Source organism: Macaca nemestrina, chromosome 16 (genome assembly GCF_043159975.1).
Source record: "Macaca nemestrina isolate mMacNem1 chromosome 16, mMacNem.hap1, whole genome shotgun sequence".
Classification (NCBI taxonomy): Eukaryota; Metazoa; Chordata; class Mammalia; order Primates; family Cercopithecidae; genus Macaca; species Macaca nemestrina.
This window is the reverse complement of record NC_092140.1, coordinates 2343728-2359120: the sequence shown is the minus strand read 5'-3', so window position 1 is coordinate 2359120 and position 15393 is coordinate 2343728. Positions and strand designations below refer to the sequence as shown.

At 45.6% G+C, this 15393-nt stretch overlaps 1 protein-coding gene across 9 annotated transcripts in view; it reads left to right on the top strand.

Moving 5' to 3' along the window:
- The window catches only part of LOC105485285 (homeobox-like protein HDP1), a 454750-nt gene that overhangs the window by 313942 nt on the left and 125415 nt on the right, over window positions 1–15393 (top strand). For 8 of the 9 annotated variants that reach the window (XR_011614573.1, XR_011614572.1, XR_011614576.1 and 5 more), the window contains one exon: window positions 1376–1496. The gene's annotated coding sequence lies outside the window, so the exon portion shown is untranslated. Of the gene's footprint in view, window positions 1–1375; window positions 1497–14669; window positions 15171–15393 lie in introns of those variants that run through there. The other variant, XR_011614574.1, reaches the window with a different exon arrangement.

Here is a 15393-nt window from a genome sequence, read left to right as displayed (position 1 = left end):
CTGGAGCAGGGCAAATAAATACAACACGTCCTGAGAAGACAGCAGTGGAAACGTCTCGGAACCCGACTCTGGAAACCAGGTATAAGAAAGCCTCCAGATCAACTGAACGAAGGCTCTTGGCATAGTACTGTGGGCGATTCTTGACTCAGAGAAGTTTGAGAAAGCTGCAGGCAGCGTCCAGCAGGTGCTCCCGAGTGAAATGGGAGTTTCCGCCTGCCCCCCTGGGTCTTTAGGGTCCTGTGTTGGTTTCACTGCCGCTTCGCAAATGTTTCACCTTCAATTATTTGCCTGCTCCTCTGTGCCCAAAGCTTCTCATCCTAACTCAACTGTAATGCATGGCATGTCAGGGCAGGGCATCCACTGCTCCCCTACCATGGGCCACTTTGCTGGGCACCATTGCATGCACCACTGCAACGAGCGGGAACTCTGAGTGTACTCATCCATTCTCACACTGCTCTAAAGGAATACCTGAAACTTTTCTTTATAAAGAAAAGAGGTTTAATTGACTCACAGTTCTGCAGTCTGTACAGGAGGCTCGACTAGGGAGGTATCAGGAAAATTTAATCATGGCAGAAGGTGAAGAGGGAGCAGGTACATCTTCACATAGCCGGAGCAGGAGGGAGAGAGAGAAGGGGGAGGTGCCACACGCTTTTAAACAACCAAATGTCATGAGAACTCACTCAGCATCATGAGAACTGCAAGGGGAAACCCTGCCCCCATGATCCCATCACCTCCCACCAGGCCCCTTCTTCAACATTGGGGATTACAATTAGACATGAGATTTGAGTGGGGACACAGATCCAGACCGTATCACTGAGTAACTGAGACATTTCATGGAGATAGAGGTAACCCATCAGCTCAGCTAGAGCCCGAGGGACCACCACCACCACACCCTGGAATTGAGAGGGAAAGGGCTTCTAGTTCAACCCTCTATGTTCAGATTCACAGTCTAAGTCATGTCTCAATATGCTGCGTCCTAACCCAAAATGCAATTGGAGAGTCTTCCTCATAGTTTTTTTTTTTAAATATGTTAAATATGATCATTCTAATTGGAAAAAAATGCATGTGGATTATAGGAAAGTGCATGTTTTAAGGAAAAACAAAAATCATAATGTATGTAAAATCTTGTATTCTGCATTTTTCACTTAGCATTACATTGTGAGAATTTTTCCATATCATTAAGCACTTCTCTAAAATGGTTTTGAATATTATCCAATGGTCCTTGAAAAATATGCATGGTTATTAATTTTTAGTTGATTTATTTTAAACTATTCTCTTGATGAATGTTGAATGTTTTCTGCCAGGTTAATTTTTTTAAATTACAATTTTTATCCTTAGTAAAATCCTTCATATCTATTTCTGATTATTTCCACAGAGGGAAGAGTGATAAAGCAGAATTGTGGATCCAAAGGAGGTAATCATTTCTGAGGCATCTGAGACACGTTGGAAATCTGCACTCTGGAAATTTTACACAAATGGACACACTCATGGACAAGGTGTGTGTGATTCTTGATGCTTATTTCCACTTGACAATTGGAGTATTGTGAATTTCTGAAGTCTTTCTGGTTTTGGCCATTAAAACAATGGTAGCTGGTGTCAGGTTGTGTTTGTTTGACTGTGAGTGAGGTTGCACTGCTTTCTTGTGGGAACTGGCTGTGTATTGGTCTGCCTTTCTGAACTATTTGCATCCATAGACGATTCTTCCATAGAGATCTTTTTTCTTATTGATTTATAAGTGCTCTTTACATATTGAGATACTTAATAGCCTTTGAGTACTGTATATATTTTAAATCTTTTCCCCAGTTTGTCATTTGCCTCCATTTTTTAATATTAAAAAGTATAAAAATTTTAGGTTGTCAAGTCCATCAAATTTTTCCGTAGTGTTTTATCTTTGATGTCATGTTTACAAAATCTGTCTCCACACCGGATCTCTACACATATGACATTTTCTTTCTACAGTTGTTTAAGATTTTCTTCTTCATCTGGAGTATATTTATGCATGATTTGAGTACAAGTGCCCAAATGTATAGTTAAATAATTATTTCAGCAGAATTTATTGAATAATTCAGTCTTTCTCCACTGATTTAAAATACATTCTTACATTAAAGAGTAATGCATAGTTCAGTTCTATTTCTGCTTCTCTGTCTCTGCCATTGAACTCCTATCTCATCACCTGTCAGTGCCGCAAGTCTGAGTTGGTATGGCCTGATACAGCTTGTTTTCAAATGAAGCCAAAGGACATCCCTTCATTATTTTTCTTACTCATTTGTACTTCCATATCCAGTTTATAACTTAGTTAAGTTTGCAAAATTATGTTGACTTCTTATTGGAATTTCATTCAATTTATTAAATAATTTTGGGTGAATTAACATCTTTGCAATATACATAATGACTTTACTATCTAGGATTATGATATGCTTGTTTACTTTATATCTGTTTCCTTTGTAAATATTTGCTTGATAAAGATATTTTTTATAACATTTATTTCAGTATATCTTCATGTGATATGGTTATTGTGAACAACTTTTTCATTGATGATATATAAGAATTATATCAATTTTTGTATATGTATTCTGCTAATTGCCATCTAAATTGACACAATAGTTAACCTTACTTTGCAAGTTATTGATTTATTAAGAGAGAGGTAGAGGAGAAAATCTTACTGTTAAAAATAATGATAATTTCGCCTTACAAAGTTTTAGCTTTTACTTATCTCTTTGAAATGCTTGGGATCAAGTCATCATAATTAATGCAAAAGGAAAAGTAATTTTAAAGGACGTATCATGGACTCCACCATGCACAGGACATCCTTTAAAGCCTGCTGCTTCCTTGGGGTGAATTTTTGTTATCTGTATTTCCCGTTCACTCAGATGCTTGTTCTGATATTCTTGTGTGGAAGATGACCTAACCTTGAAGGGGGAATGAGAAAGAGGGATAAAGGAGGGAGAGAGGGAGAGATGAGCTGGATGCATTTGTTTAATGTTACTGTTTTTTTTTAAGGGAAAAGGGGAGTGAAAGAGATGGGTCCTTATTGTCCTGTTCGTGGAGAACTCTGTGCAGTAAGTCCCTCTCTGCAAGGCTGAAGATGTCGCCTGCTGTGCAAGGGTTCCCACAGCCTTCAACCTTGAGAATAAGGATGGTCCAGGCTGGGGTGCTACAGCGTCCCAGCACCAGTGCCTTTGCACAGCACCTGGCTGCTGCAAGTCCAGTCCCATTTAGACTGCAGAGTGAGATGCGCAGTAAGTCAGATGGGTCCTTATTGTCTTGTTCGTGGAGAACGCTGCAGTAAGTCAGATCTGCAGCGCACACAGCACAGCCTTTCCGAAAGCAAAGGTGAAGACTGTTGAGTTTTCTTTAGTCTCCAAGGCATCGACATGCTCAGAGCATGTGTTTATCTTTTGGTTTTGAGCTGAAAGTTGCCCGTGTTAATTGAAAACCTCCTAACAATGTTAAAGCAGAGTTTTAAGGCAGGTGGATTTGAGCACTGACCTTGAGCCTGGGCACTAAAGTCCATTGTTTTTCCTAAATTGGCAACTCTGTGTGAAGCACCATGCCCGGTGCCTGGCACATTGCAGGTGGCCCAAAGCTCCTGGCTGTGGGGTGGCCTCTCTCCAGGCCTTGCTGCCTTCCAGGCACATGGTGGGACTGCAATGCCTGGGCCACTTTAGGCAAGGTGGGCCAGGTGGCCGATGTTGCTGCCACATGGAAGACTTGCTTTGTGGCCCAAGGCCCTCCAGGACTCTGCTCTCCTCTGGGAGAAGCTGGCCATGCTTGGAACGCCACGGCTTCACCGGCCTGGGGTAAGCGGCCTCCCCACCCCACCCCACCCCACCCCAATGAGTTCCTGTGGACACATGCCGTGGGCAAAGCCAAGGCTTCCTGTGGTGCTCTCTGGGATGCTGACCATCCATCATGGTGGCAGCCAGCTGCCTATCTGACTGATGCATGAGGTTGTATCAGAGATTTTAGCCAAATTCACGAAACCCCCAATCCAGGGAAACCCCGATTCACCTTCTGGAAGGAAGAGCTCCCATGACTTTGTCAACGAGGTAGACAGAAGGGTCCCCCAAAGATGTCTTTGCCCTGATTCCTGGAACCTGTGAAAATGTCGTGTTACCTGGCAAATGTGGCTTTGCAGATGGGGTTAAGGTTAGGAGTACAAGATAGGGACATTCCCCTGGATGCTGCCATGGACCCAGTAGAAGCACGGGAGCCCTGACAATCACCTGGAGAGCAGAGGCAGAACGGGAGTGCAGAGACAGGAGGGTCGGGACTGGACCCATTGTTCCTGGCTAGGAGGCTGCAGGAGGCCATGGGCCGGGGTTGTGGGCAGCTGCAGGTGCTGAGCATGGCCCCTGAGGGCGGCCAGCAAGGAAATGGGGTGTCAGACCCACTGGGGTGACTGGCTACACTCTGCCAGCCACCCCAGTGAGCCTGGAAGCGAATTCCCCCCTTGAGGTTCTTAGTCACGGCCTGCCTGCCGGGCCTCTATCTCCACCTGGGGAGACCCAGAGCAGGGAGACCATCTGAGCCATAAGACTTTCCACCTCTAGAAGCGTGTGGTGAGCAATCTGCCTTGCTCTAAGGCACCGTTTGTGGGAATCTGCAACAGCACCCACAGAAAGCAAAAGCCGACTCCCATCAGCACACTGATCTCCGTGACGCACGTCATTGTCCTTTAAAGTCCAGTACTTTAAAGCCGAGAGGCAAGGAGGCCACCATTAGGTTTTCTTCCTCCAGGAGACATTTTTCGCAGCTGTGCGGCAGATGGAGGGGGCGTTGCAGACGGAAAGACTGGCTAGGAGGGGACTGTGGAGCCCAGGGTAGGGCCAGGGCTTGGGGTCCAGTGATGGCAGCAGAGAAGGAGCAGGATGAGCAAAACCGCCACCTGTCCTGGCAGGAGAGGTGGCAGCGGGTGGCAGCCAGTGGGATGCAGGGAATCATCACTCCTTCCCCCCAAGCATTCACTTTCATGCTAAACACTCTCGTCCAGACACATCAACCCAGGAGGTCATTTTCTTGCGTCCACCTTGCCTGGGTCACTGAGGTTAGAAGGACCTAGAGCCCAGATGAGGGTCAGGCACCCATTTAGGCTGTGTCTTTAGGGAAACCACCAGAGGGCTGGACTTTAGAGAAAATATTGCAATCAACAAAAGGAGAAGAATGTGTTCTGGCCATGGGCAGACTGTGCAAGTGAGGCATGGCAAGAGAAGCTCCACAGACTTCTGTTGAGAACATTTTTCTCTCCCATGAGGGGTCCCTGATCCACCCAATGGCAAATGCTACCTCCACTCTGTGCTCTGGTGTCGCTGGACTGCTCCGATGTACCCACCCTGTTTAGGTGAAATCATAGTTGAGCCTGCAGTCCTTAAGTCCTTTCCTACAGGACGGTGGGCATGGGCGGTGCTGACGGAGTTGCATCGCTCTCGGTGCCAAGCCTCACAGTGGGGTATGCGCTCACTGCTGGCAGATCGGTGGCCCCCACTGCCCTCCTGCCGCGGCTTCTGTGGACCCCTCTACCTGGAACGCTGTTCCCTCCCTAGGACAAACCCAGCACAACGCTGAGCTCTGATTCTGCACCATTCTTCCCAGAAAACCTTCCCTGGCATCCCAGCCACATGAGGAGTCCAGCCAGGCATGCAGCTGGACACAGCCACCCAACTGGCCTAGGCAAGGCCAGCCAAGGGGCCACCCAGTCAGCCCACATCTTTGTAAAAATTAACAAATCCTTCTCAGCTGCTCTGTTTTGGGGACGGGTTGTTATGGAGCAAATCCTAACCTACACCATGGTCTCGACTCTGGAGAGAGAACGACGCGGATGAGCTGATGACTGGGGCAGTCTGAGCTGCTGGAATCGTGGCAAGATGACGTCATTGACTTTCTGGCGGGTTTTCTCCCACCAGTTGATGCCCGAGGCTCCATCAGAAGCACAAATGAATCAGAAACACTTGGCTTGGCAGCCAGGTGTCTCAGGGTGCATGCGGGGCTGCAGGTGAGACATTAGCAGGGTGGTAATGACGATGGTGCTGACCTTGCTGGTGGAGCACCAGGTGTGCTCGGTGACTCCCTCCTGAGCATCTCACTCTGCAGTCTAAATGGGACTGGACCACAAAGCTTTGCAGCAGCCAGGTGCTGTGCAGAGGCGCTGGCGCTGGGACGCTGTAGCAGCCCAGCCTGGACCATCCTTCTTCTCAAGATTGAAGGCTGTGGGAACCCTGGCACAGCAGGTGACATCTTCAGCCTTGAAGAGCGGGAAGGGGAAGGTGTGTGCTGTATCCAGCTCTTTCTAACCCTCCTAGAGAAGGCGCTGCCTGAGCTGGGTTCAGGCAGGTCCTGGGAGAGCAGTGGGTTCTCTACTCTCAGAAGCAATTCACACTTTTAAAGCCAATTAATAACTGATTAGATGAACAGTGCCTGCAAAGGCCGTGAAGGTCCATTTCCATTCCACAAACCTTAGTCAGGAATAGCGTTCAGCTTGGCAGCCCAGAGGATGAATGAGGCCCCTGGGGAGTTCAAGCCCTAATGGGGAGGGTTAATTTGTTATGCTCGGTTAGTCTCTTTGCATTAGAAAGGTAGATAAGTACGTGCATGTTTAAAAGCTACCTAAGCATATTACATTGGAGAAGGAAGGCCTCGCTAGGTTGGCCTTTTCCAGAAGAGTTTTAAATTTTGACCCAAGGCTGCACCCAGCTCTGGAACCTAAAGTTCAAGTCTGTGCTAAGCTTGTTCAGTGTGATGAGTTATCTAAGCAGGTCACAGGCCACATGACATTACAATGATCTGAGGGCAGGGCAAGTCCGAACTCAGAACGGCAGCAGTTGAGGCCGGTGTGGGGTACGACTGGGTTGCTGATTTATCTTCTTAGCATAGGAACAAAGATGTTTTGTGTTTCCATGTGCTGCTGGATCTGAACCCCGTGCTCTGAAGAGCTGAGGTGCTCCAGGGTGAACCCTGCACTGGCCATCTGGGGCAGATCCATCCAGATCCCACCCTGTGGCTGCAGAACCAAAGGGCAGCCATTGCCTTGGCCCTTGTCCTCGCAGCCCCATGAGGAAGTTATTCATGTTGGAAAAGACAATTAAATTTGGAAAACTTGGTCAGGGTGGGGACCTGAGCACTTTCCCTCCAGCTGCATCATGAGGCGCCTGGCCAGTCAGCACACTCAGGTGCAGGTCCTGCTTGCCTCTGCCCGGGCCACTGCCTAGTCACCTCTTCTAGCAGGCGAGGCAGGGTAGCAGGTGGCTTGTCTCCTCCTGGCGACACTCCCATGGTGTCGCAGGCGTCACTGCAGTGGGACTCCCACCCACCCTGTTCCTGCTTCCTCTGGTGGCTGTGGCTACTTGTGTGTTTTCGTCTTTTTACAATTCCTGGTTGTGTCTGTTTCCTGGGGCTGCTGTCACAAACCACCACAGACTGGGCACTGCTCTGTAGTCTCAGTAGTTCTGGAGGCCAGAAGTCCCAGACCAGGGGCTTGGCGGGCTGTGCTCCCGTGGGGACCTGCAGAAGAGGATCCTTCTTGCGCCTTCCAGTCTCCATGCTGCTGGCAGGCCTTGGAATTCCCTGCCTTGCAGAAGCATTGCCCCGGCGTCCGCCTCCATCTTCACAGGCATTCTTCTTGTGTGGCTCTATCCCTTCTTTTTTTTTTTTTTTTTTTTGTGAGATAGAGTCTTGCTCTGTCGCCCAGGCTGGAGTGCAATGGTGCATTTTCAGCTCACTGCAACCTCCGCCCCGAGGGTACTAGCGATTCTCCTACCTCAGCCTCCCGAGTAGTTGGAATTACAAGTGCCAGCCACCACGCCCAGCTAATGCTTTTGTATTTTTAGTAGAGATGGGGTTTTGCCATGTTGGCCAGGCTGGTCTCAAACCCCTGACCTCAGGTGATCCACCCGCCTCGGTCTCCTAAAGTGCTGGGATTACAGGCATGAGCCACTGCACTCAACCTCCTTCTCTTCTTATAAGGAAAGGCCATGCTGGATGCAAGGCCCCCACTCCAGTGTGACCTCACCTCAACTAATTATATCTGCAAATACCCCATTTCCAGATAATGTCACTGTCTGAGGGCCTTTGTGCTACTGTCACAGAATGCCATGGACTGGGTAATTGATAAAGAACAGACACTTCTTTCACACAGTTCTGGAGGTTGGAAGTCCTAGATCCAGTTGTCGGCACCTGGTGTCTGGTGGGGGCCTTCTTGCTGCGTCCTCATGTGTCAATGAGGAATAGAGATGAGCTCCTGGTCAAGCCCTTTTATAAACACACCTGATCCCTCCAGGAGGAAAAAGTCCTCTGGGTCAAATCACCTCTAAAAAGCCCTACCTCTCAATCCCATCACATTGCCAATACCTGTATTGGAGGAGGCGGAGACACACTCAAACTATAGCAGTCGCATTCACAGGAACCAGGAAGGACATGGGGGTGGGAGGACATGACTCCGCCCAGGGCACATGTTAATCCGTCTCTTCAGGCTGTGGCTTTAGGTCAGCTGTGCACTTAGTCTTCCTTCATGTGACTGGAGTGCAGGGGATGGGTGACTCTTTGGGGAGCAGAGTGGGGGATGAGTCCATACTGTTTGGCTCTGCCTCCTTCCAAATACTCCCCTCACCACCTGCACTGCTTTGCTCTGCCTTTCCACGGTGTCCCCGATTGTTTCAGCCCTGTACCTGTACATTCCTTCCAGCCTTCTGTTGCTACCTTGGCCTTATTGTCCGGATCAAATGAAGTCATTTCTGACTGATCAGCATTTTCTGTGAGATGAATTAGTCAATGAGTTAGAGCAGGGAGTATGCAGCGAGAGAGAAATTAACTCCCCAAATCTACATCTTATGCAGGTAATATCTATCCCCCAAATTTGCAGCAACAGTAGTTAAGGCAACTAATTCCTATAAACCCCCAAATAAGTTGTGGCTGTCATGACTTATTCCCAGCCCCATAACAGATGGCTGGAGGTGTTCCAGGTGGGACGGTTCTTCTCCAGGTGGTGACTCAGGGATCCAAACCTCTTCTGTCCTGTGACCTATCATCCTCTACAGGTTGTTGCTAAGGGCACCAAGATGTTGCCTCTATTCCACTCAAATGGAAAGGGGGAAAGATCGTGGAGGAGGATATTTGGAAGGTGAAAGTCACCTACTTTTATGTTCCATTGTACCTGCTATGGAAGGACCTATACCAGCTACTGGAGAGGTGGTGTTGAACAAGGCAGATCTTACCCTGTCCTCATGGAGCCTATAGTCTTGCTGGATTCATGTCACAATTAGTTCAATTGCTCAAGTCAAAATTCCATGAATGCCAGTTTTTTCTAATTTTTTCTCTATCTAGTTTGTAGCTGGAATTTCAAACATCCAGCCAAAATCTTCATCACAATAGCATTAAGTTTAACATATTCTTTCTCTCAATGTCTCTTCAATCCATTTTCTTGTTGCCACCAGAATGACTACAGTAGCCTCCAAGCTAACCTTGCCTCTTTTGTTGACTGTCTTCAACTCTGCCTCATTTCAATAGCGGAGCCACACTAGTAAACTGCAAAGCAAATCGTGCTCTGGTTTCCTATACAATGATTTTCCTGGTTCTTACCAGATAAGGTCCAAATGCCTTAAAATAGAATACAAGATCCTCTGGAGGCGGGCCTCTGTCAATGTCTACATCCTTGTCCCTCAATACCCCCTCTAACCTCTCTTCTTCCAGCCCTGTACACACCACTCTCATTCCCACAAAACACTCTTGGATGCATCACCTTGCTCGTTATCTCTGTGCCCTCAAATGGAATATGGTACCTCTGTCTTACCTTCTTGGTGAACTCCAATTAAGCCTTTAGTTTTATTTTAGTTTTTATTTTATTTTCATTATTTTATTTATTTTTTATTTTTGAAGAAGGAGTCTCACTCTATCGCCTAGGCTAGAGTGCAGTGGCATAACCGTGGCTCACTGCAACCTCTGCCTCCCGGGTTCAAGCAATTCTCCTGCCTCAGCCTCCCGAGTAGCTGGGACTACAGGTGCACACTGCCACGCTCGGCTAATTTTTTGTATTTCAGTAGAGACAGGGTTTCACTGTGTTGCCTGGGCTGGTCTTGAACTCCTGAGCTCAGGCAATCCACCCACCTTGGCCTCCCAAAGTGCTAGGATTACAGGTGTGAGCCACCACACCCGGCCTAGTTTTCATTTTTATCAAATGGTAAGCATGCATATAGTTAAAGAGTTACATCATTCTCTAGCATTTGTACAAATCATAAAAATCCCTTGCCTCCCCTACTCCCATTTATCCCTCCTCAGACACAAGTACTTTGAACTCTTCTTTCTGATTCTTTTGGTATTACCTCCACATTTCTAAATAAAAGTGTTTAGATTGCTGTTCCTTGGAGTTTCTGTTTTAGGCATTTATTTGTTGAGTTCATACTGGGGAAAAGTGAATTAGTTTTCTTTCACCATCCACCACCATCCTCCCAGTGTTACAGTGCTACCTTATTTCAGAAATGTTTACATGTCTGTATCTATGTAATGTAATTAACAGTTAGTACATGCAGTGTGCCATGATCACGTTTCCTTCCTGCACAAATTTCCTGGAATTGATTATTGCTTTTTTAATCCCTTTGTTTTCTATGTACTTATAACTAATTACAATCTAGACTCTTCTCCAATTATCAAATTATTCAATACTTTAATGTAGACCCAATATTTTATCATTTTCATCTTCTTGAGGAATCCCTCCTTGAGCCTCTAAGCTTTTCTCATCTAGAGTTGTTTCCAGTTTCTCCTTTGGCACATATGGCTTTCTGGGATCTCACACCACATTATGTGGTGATTCCCTTTGCCTTTCTCTTGTATTGTATCACTTGTTTCCTGGAATGTGTATTTCTCCCATTTCTGATTCACTCCCTCTTTTTGTTGGAGCACGTCCTTCAGCAGCTTTCTGATAAGATGTGCATAAGAGATAAATTTTTTGAGAACTTTTATATCTGAAGGTAATCTCTATCTTCTTTTAAATTTGAGATTTGGGATAGATGTAGAAGTCCCAGCAGAAAACAGTTTTCATACAGGGTTGTGAAGGCATTTCTCTACTGTCCTCCAGCTTCCTTAATTGCTGTTGAAAAGGATGATGTTGTTCTGATCCTCTGTATGTGATCTTATTTCTTTTTTCCTATGTTTAGGAACTGCACTGAGCAACACTCTGATGCAGATCTGTATTCATCCATTGTTCTGGGCAAGTAATGGGCTTCTTTAATTTGGAAAATCATGTCCTAGAAATTTTCTGGAATTCTTCTATTGATTATTTCCTCTTCTTTGTTTTCACTGTTACCCCTCTAGAGGTCATTTGGTCATTGGACTTCCCATACTAATGCTGTGATGTTATAATCTTCCCTTCCTATTTTCTATTTCTGTACTCCTATTTCTATTTTCTATTTCTTTGTTTATTTGCTCTACATTTTGAGAGGTTCATTTCACTTTATTTTCCACTCTCATTTTTGAGATTTTCATTTCTGCCATCATCTATTTAATTTCAGTCCAAATGGTCCTTTTTATAGCTTTCTGTTCTTGTTTCTTTGATATAATATTGTCTCTTATCTCCCTAAAGAATTAATGGTAGTTTCCATAAAGTTTGCTTCTTCCTATGTGGTCTCTGATTTATTTTTTAATTTATTATTTATTTCTTTTGAGACAGAGTCTTGCTCTGTTGCCCAGGCTGGAGTGCAATGGCACGATCTCAGCTCACTACAACCTCCACCTCCCAGGTTCAAGTGATTCTCCCGCCTCAGCCTCCTGAGTAGCTGGGATTACAGGTGCGTGCCACCACAGCCAGCTAATTTTTTGTTTTGTTTCATTTTGTTTTTTTGTATTTTTGGTAAAGACAGGGTTTCACTATGTTGGTCATGCTGGTCTCGAACTCCTGACCTCAGGTGATCCGCCCACCTCGGCCTCCCAAAGTGCTGGGATTACAGGCGTGAGTCACTGCGCCTGGCCCGGTTTCTGATTTATCTAAGCAAATGTGCTTCTGTTTATTGGTTTCGATCTCTGCAGTTCGTATTTGAGCTTTTGCTCCTGTGTCTGATGCCATTTGGTTCTTTGCTCATATTTAAGAAAGAAGCACTAAAAGGTCAACTGGACGCTCCAGGCCAGGTTTTGATGGTTGTGAGATTTATTGTGGGGAAGTCAACTACTCCTTTAAGTTGAGGGACTTCAGTGTCAGTAATTTTAGGTCATTTTTCTTTATCAATTCAGATACTACAAACTTTCATCTGGATTGCATGGCCCCTGATAGCTTTGTTATGAGGACCAAGAAAGGGAAAGAGCTGAAGACATCAGCGCTCGCTGACTGTTTCCCATTTCCGTGGTGGTGCCCCCACGTGCACCTGCACTGCAGTCCCCTGCTTTACCCTGCAGAGGTCACATCTCTGGCCTCCTGCTGGGCGGCGAGGAGGGCATCCTCCCACCTGCATGCGTTGGGAATGGAGATCTAGGAATCTGACCACTTCTAAAGAGATTTTTGATCCATCTGCCTGCTTTTATTTCAATTGATTTACAGCTCTCAAAGGTCCCTGGCACTGGCAGCACTGGCCTCTGCGAGCCTGTCCTGTGGTGTCAGCTACAACAACTCTCCCCACTGCTGGCCCAGCTGCAGCCTTCTCTGGTCTTCCAAACTCATTGTCAATCATCTATCTACTCTCCAGCTTCCAAAATCGTGTTACTGCTCTTTCATTCCCTTTTCTCTTTATCCTGGTGGGTTTGTACCTTTAAAAGAAGCCCTGTGCTATCTTGGTGGGGGTTCAGAGCCCTGTTCAATCTGCTAACCCTATAGGAACAAAGCACAGCCTCACCCCTCCTTAGATATCTCCCAGTCACCTGGCAAAATCAACCACTTCATCCTTTTATTGTCACCTCTGACTTTAATCACGCTGTCTAGGCTCTATCCCCAACTAGACAAAATGCTCCTTGAAGGCAGAGACTGAGTCGATTTATCTATCCCCAGCACCAGTACAGTGCCTGGCATTCAATCCATCACTCACTCATCAAACGTTACATAATGCGTGTTATGTATGTGAATATATTGGGAATTCAGAGAGAAATGAGACATGGCTCCTGATATTGAGAGGTTTGCTTCATCATTGCAAGGTTGTGGGTGAAAACATACGTGAAACATATCATTCAAATGACATATGTGTATGTGAATATACATGTGTCTATTTATATACACATATACATGTTGAAACATGTAACAATCAATACAATTTGTCTAACAACTGATACAGTCATTCGAATACTGACCCCACTTCCAGAATCATAAGTGGCTAATGAGTGCGACCTTTGCTCCCCTGTCATAGTTACCATCCAGTTACACAATGTAACAGTGTCATATGTGAAATACATATGTGTTTGCTCATTAGTCCATTGTCTGTACCTTTTGAGAAGACAGAAACAAAGGTGAAGTAAATTTGTGTAGCCAATTTATTTCTGTGTTGATTAAATTCCATGCTGCACGTAGGAATCAGGTCTGATTCACCCTTTTCACTCTCCACACCAAGCACATAATTTTCTCCCCATGGACAGTACGTGCCAAACATGGAATAAATATTGAATACATGGATATATGGATGGATGGATGGGTGAATAGATGCTAGATGGGTGGGTAGGTGGGTGAGTGATGGACGATGGACAGATAGACTTTGAATCTGAACTAAAGATCTTGAAGTAAACAACATGATGTCCTAGGATACATTTGGTAAACCCTAAAATTATGTGCATAAATTATTCCTGTGAGCTTTATATTCTTTATACAGCACCTCTTCTTGAAAACATTCTGAGGCTCCTGTGAGGTCTTCGTTCCAGTGGATTTTGATTCTGGTGGGTCTGACCTGCCAACATGGACAAAATGGGCTGGTGATCCCTGTCCAGCATCTGCCCTCTTCTGTTTTGTCTGGACCTCAAGGACATGCAGTGGGAAAACGGGCCAACACTCCACTCACCCTTCATCCCACAGTGCCGAAATTTCCTCAGAAGGAGAGGATGCAGAAAAATCAGTTTCATTTATTAATCATTTCTATGTTATTCTTTATCTTATGTCTGATATTTTCAGCTAACATTAACTCCAAATTCATGTTGTCTGAAAGAAAGGAAATCCATGGGAACGCTAGGCAATTTTGAGTGTTTAAACGATAGGCTGGATTAACCACACTGAGTCCCTGGCCGAAGGAGGAGAGTGGAGAGCTGTGCTGTCTTCTGCATCCTTGACCTCTAGACCAGTGGTTCTCTGTAGTTCTCAACTGGGGTGGGGCTGGTTCACCCCAGGAGAATTTGGCGATATGTGAATAAATGTTTGATTGCCACTGCTGGGACGTGGGGGTGTTTGGTGTCTGGTGTGCCAAAGGCAGGAATGTTCCGAAGCATTTTACATGCATGAGATTCTGCCCTCCCTCCACCCCAAATACACACACACAGAATTGTCTGGTCCAAAATATCACTAGAGCAGGTGCAGATAAACCCTGGTCCAGAGGCAGTAGAAACAGCCAAGGGCCTGAGAGGGTCGTGAGTCACAGAAAAGAAAGGAAAATTTTAGTGAGAAAGTGACACGTAGCACACCGAACTTTTAAGGATCTCCAACGAGTAATCCGCCCCCTCTCCTTGCGTAACCCCAGACGAGTGGAACAACGTGTCTGTGACTGCCGCTCCTTCATTCCTCTTAGGAACTGACTTATCTGCTAAATCCTGCAATCAAATAAGACTAAACAGAAATGCCCTCTTGCTGGAGCAAAATATCAAGTTCACAGAAGGCTATTTGGGGAAAGAAAAAATCAAGAGCCGCATTGCTGGTGGCCTCCTCGAAGAGGAGAAAGCCGAGCCATTCTGCTGCAGCCGTCGCACACTTTGTGTGTCTGGAGTTGTCTGATTAAACTTGCCTTTCTAGTTAGAGAAATCTGCCTTACTGTCCGTTGATAACTTCCTTTGAGAATTGTTACTGTAATTAACTCACAGTCCAAGGACTGGAGTAAAATGCTTGGATTTTAAACAGGGGAGAAAATGACCATATTTTACCAAAAATCTAAAGTAGTCAATAAAATGGTAAGTGGTGCAAGAAGGGCTTCCACGGGACTCTCGGACAGGTGCAAGAAACCGGGTATGGCTTTAATTGGCTCTTTAATGATTCCCTATTTCCGTCTTCTGCCTTTTTTATTTTTTATTTTTTTCCTGAGGGGGGGAAAAACCCCTTAAAACAGAAAGGTTAATCTAACTATACATTTTAAGCTTTTAAAGGCTCCATTACAAGACTGATTATGCGAAAGAAACATACCTGGCACACTGCAGCTTCTAGATGCCTGTAATGATTCACTTAAAACACCGTGGTCAGGATTCTTTCACATTATTTCTATGTAAATTGGATGCCTCACAATTACTATAATATGTGTGAAA